Source organism: Arachis duranensis, chromosome 6 (assembly GCF_000817695.3).
Source record: "Arachis duranensis cultivar V14167 chromosome 6, aradu.V14167.gnm2.J7QH, whole genome shotgun sequence".
In the NCBI taxonomy this organism is placed as follows: Eukaryota; Viridiplantae; Streptophyta; class Magnoliopsida; order Fabales; family Fabaceae; genus Arachis; species Arachis duranensis.
Genome location: NC_029777.3, coordinates 74,612,901 through 74,617,849, shown reverse-complemented (window position 1 = coordinate 74,617,849; position 4,949 = coordinate 74,612,901). Strand labels below are relative to the sequence as shown.

Sequence of the window (4,949 nt, the reverse complement as noted above, 5' to 3'; positions counted from 1 at the left end):
GAAGTGCGAAAAAGATGTGGAGGGAGATGGCAGAAGTTATTAGAAGAACAGCAAAAGAAAGCTTTGGTGAATCTAAAGGAATAGGACCAAGAGACAAGGAGTCCTGGTGGTGGAATGCGAGTGTACAACAAAAGATAAAGATAAAAAGGGAGTGCTTTAAATAGTTGTATTTATGCCGCAATGCAGATAATTGGGAAAAATATAAGGCGGCTAAGAAAGAGACAAAAGTGACTGTAAGTGAAGCAAGAACAAGAGCATATGAGGGTCTCTACTAGTCTTTGGGCACAAAAGAAGGAGAAAAAAGTATATATAGAATCGTAAAGAGTTGTGAAAGAAGAACGAGAGATTTGGATTAGGTTAAGTGCATAAAGGATAATGGTGGAGAGGTGCTGGCTCAAGAGGAGAAGATTAATACAAGGTGAAAAAGCTACTTCTACGAGTTATTTAATGAAGGATAGAAGACTCTTCTGAGCCTTAGTCGGTTATGCACAAGGGAAGAAGATCAAAACTTTGACTACTATCGAAGGATTCGAGAAATCGAGGTAAAAGAGGCTCTGAAGCAGATGAAAAATGGCAAGGCAGTAGGACCTGATAATATCCCGATTGAGGTTCGGAAGGGCCTTGGAGGAAAAGGCATCAACTAGTTAACCAAGCTTTTTAATGAGAGTTTAAGGTCAAAGAAGATGCCTGATGAGTGGAGAAAAAGTACCTTGGTACCTATCTACAAGAATAAAGGGGATATACAAAGTTGCGGAAACTATAGAGGGATTAAGCTCAAAAGCCATACCATGAAGTTATGGAAAAGGGTGATAGAACGGAGGTTGAGAAAAGAGACACAAGTAACAGAGAATCAATTTGGATTTATGCTAGGCAGATCCACTACCGAAGCGATATACCTGTTAAGAAGGATGATGGAGAGGTATCGCAGTAATAAAAGAGATCTACATATGGTGTTTAATTTGGAAAAAGTGTACGATAGGGTGCCAAGGGAGGTCTTATGGAAGGTTTTCTAAAAGAGGAGAGTAAGGATCGCATATATTCGTGCAATTAAAGACATGTATGATGGGGCTACAACTAGTGTGAAGACTCAAGGTGGTGTGACAGAGGAATTTCCTATTGGTATAGGATTACACCAGGGATCATCCTTAAGTCTATATCTTTTCACATTAGTCTTGGAAGTACTCACAGAGCACATCCAAGAGCCTGTGCCATGGTGCATGCTTTTTGCCGATGATATCATCCTTATGGGAGAGTCAAGGGAAGACTTAAATAAGAAGTTAGACTTATGGAGAGAAGCTCTAGAAGTGTGTGGTCTGCGCATAAGCCGTAGCAAGATGGAATATATGGAATGTATATTCAGTCTGAGAAGGGAAAACCCTAATATAGAAGTGAAGATTGGAGAAAACATCCTACCAAAAGTTAAAAGTTATAAGTATCTTGGGTGCATCATACAGGATCATGGAGAGATTAAACAGGATGTAAATCATAGGATCTAAGCAGGTTGGTCAAAATGGCAGAGTGCATCTGGTATTATATGCGACAAAAAAGTGCCTTTAAAACTTAAAGGTTAATTCTATTCACTACTATAAGACCGACTATGCTTTATGGTACGGAGTGTTGGGCAGCCAAAGGGGAGCACGAATATAAGCTGAGTGTGGTAGAGATGAAGATGTTTAGATGGATGAGTGGTCATACGCGATTGGATAAAATAAGGAACGAAGATATAAGGGAGAGAGTTGGAGTAGCACCCATTGTGGAAAAGATGGTTGAATCGCGTCTCAGGTGGTTTGGACATGTGAGAAGAAGATCACAGAACACCCAGTCGGCAGGGTGGATGAGATGGAAGATAGACAAGGGGTGAAAGGCAGAAGAAGACCTAAGAAGACCATCCATGAGGTGGTCAAACGAGATTTACATGTAAACAGTCTCTCTGTAGATATGATACATGACAGAGCACAATGGCGTCGTTTGATTCATGTAGCCGACCCCACCAGTGGGACAAGGCTTTGTTGTTGTTATAGTTATTAATTTAATTTTTTAATTTAATAATTTAATAATATAACTTATTTTATATTTTTAAATATTAATAATTAATTAATAATAAATATAATAAATTTTAATAATCTTTTAATATTTTTTTATTTGATGAATAAACAATAAATTTTAATTTTAATGGCGGTCTAACATATCTGGTAAAGAAATAAGAATAAAACATAAAAAAAGGAAGACACAAACGTGTGTCATTGACTTAGTTGTGTTAGCTGATAATCCAATATGGCATTGAAATATGAAAAGTGAGATTGAATAACGATGTGGAATGGGTTGCAGCCATACACGAATGTGAGAGTGAAGGAGACAGTGAGAAAGAAAGGATCAAAGGAAACCAAATCCAAGCTAACAAAACTAGCGGCCACCAGGTCAACAACCCTTTTGTCCTTCTCGATGGTCTTATTAAAAACACAAACACCATTCACACCATCCAAACCATCAGATCACCAACTATTTCTTTTTCTATTTTTTTAATGTGTGACAGCTGGGTATAAAAGAATGGCATGGTTAGACATGTAATAAATTAATAATCATGTGAAAGAAGTCATAGCATTCATACTTGCATTTGCGGATTAGCTTTTCTTCCCTTTCAAATTAAAGCTCTCGTTCTGTGCTGCTTGTGTGTTCTTGAGGTGTGTTTCTATCACGGGTAACTGTTTTAGTGCCAGGATCAAAGCTGAGCACCCTCCATGCGATGGTAAGTGATAGTAATAATAATACTATTACTATATATTGGATCACTTTGTGTTCTTGAATGCTAATACACATATTTTCAGAAGAGAAGGGTTTAAGTGCACTGACAGAGGGCGAGATTCTACTATCCACCAATTTAAAGAACTTCAGCTTCATTGAACTAAGAATCGCCATAAGGAACTTTCGTCCAGATAGTGTGGTTGGTGAAGATGGCTTTGGCTATGTATTTAAGGGGTGGATGGACGAGCACACTCTTGAACCCACAAAACCGAACACCGAACTCGTCATTACGGTGAAGAGGCTAAATCAAGGGAGCACACAAGGACATAGTGAATGGCTGGTCAGTCTCATTTTAATAACTTGTTTAGCTTAATAATCTTGTGACTAATTAGCTTCCTAATATAATTGAAGACAGAAATCAACTACTTGGGTCAGCTAGATCATCCTAATCTTGTGAAACTCATAGGTTACAGCTTAGAAGATGATCACCGGATTTTGGTGTATGAGTTTTTTACTAAAGGCAATTTAGATAACCATTTGTTTGGGAGTAAATCAAGTTTCTTTATCACTAATTAGTTATTAGCACCTTAAACAGCTCAAGATCTGATGTGCCTTTTTTGGCACAGGAGCTTCTTATGTTCGCCCGCTTTCTTGGAACATACGCATGAATATCACACTTGATGTAGCTAAGGGCCTTGTATTTCTACACATCGACCAACTAGATGTAATATACCGAGATTTCAAGACTTCTAACATCTTGCATGATTCGGTAGGTAAATCACATTCACCTTACAAGTATACAGATTACTATTCATACTTGATTTCCGAAATAATTCATTTGTGTAAATTAAATGACAGAGTTATCATGCAAAACTCTCTGATTTTGGATTGGCAAAGGATGGACCAGTAGGTGACAAGAGCCATGTCCCTACGAGGATAATGGGAACATTTGGCTATGCTGCTACTGCATTAATATCCACAGGTACTTCAATCTTATATTCATTTTTAAAGTTAAATAAGATGATGTGTTTGTGACCTATTTTTCATTGTATTCTTCTTTCAAGGTCACTAAACAAAGACGAGTGATGTATATAGTTTTGGCGTTGTACTGCTAGAAATTATAGTAGGGAAACGCGCACTAGATAAGAACAGACCAACAGGGGAGCATAATTTGGTTGATTTCCATTACTCATCAGCAAAAGAAAAATCTCACAAGTCATGGATTCCATTCAGGCCTACCATGGATGAGGTTGTAAGATCCTTGGAGCAACTCAAGGATTCTCAAGACACAATAACAAGTGGAGTGGAAAAATCTCAACATCAAACAGTTAAAACGAATGGTAATAGTGCAAGATCTAGTAGAATTAGTTCAAAACAACATAGAAGAAGTAACAATGAATCTTTAAATGGAGAAGGTAGTTTCCTTGTTGCTGTATAGATTTTGTTGCTGTACAGATTTTGTTTCCTTGTTATCAGTTATAGAAAAAAATGAAGTATTTCTTACATTCCATCATTTCTTTCCAAATCAACTTCATTCCAAAATTTTGTTTGACAAGATTAAAAGCAACCACAGGGCATAGACTATTAATGGATAATTTAGATGTACATCGAAATATTATATTAATAATATTTATATAATTTAAGTATAAATACAATACTCCAAGAGTACTCTCATGTATATCTTTACTAGGATAGAAAATTTTGCATTCTAATTTGTTAGGATCATAAATTATGCTTTTTAAGATAGAAAATATTTGATATAGTTTCATATCAAAAGTTGTATATATATGTGTTCATGACTAATAAAAAAACAGGTTGAATTTTCTACATGTTATCAGACCCCAGTCTAATGCTGACAAACACAAAAGGAACCTAGGCTACATAACTGTTCATACCCTGGGTCGAGTTACCTGACCCGGGATGATTGGCGATAAAAGCGACCGACCTCCTTAGGTCCGACTAGCCGACCTCTTCTCAAAGAGCTCGGCCAAATCGACAGGAGAGCCCAGTAAAGAGCCCAAATAGAGGAACACGATCCAAATCCTAGGGCAACCCAAGCCTATAGAGATAAAGGCAGTTCCATTGAAGATACGCTGACCTCAACTCAAAGATAAAGATAAGATAAGATAACTAACGTATCTTATCCAAAAGGTCACGTCTCATCATTATAAATACACTGGAGCACCCAAGTATAACTCATACTCTGA

At 37.1% G+C, this 4,949-nt stretch overlaps 1 pseudogene; it reads left to right on the top strand.

Moving 5' to 3' along the window:
* The first annotated feature begins 2,310 nt into the window (after window positions 1-2,310).
* LOC107494120 (serine/threonine-protein kinase BIK1-like) lies at window positions 2,311-4,180 on the top strand (annotated as a pseudogene).
* The last annotated feature ends 769 nt before the right edge of the window (window positions 4,181-4,949 follow it).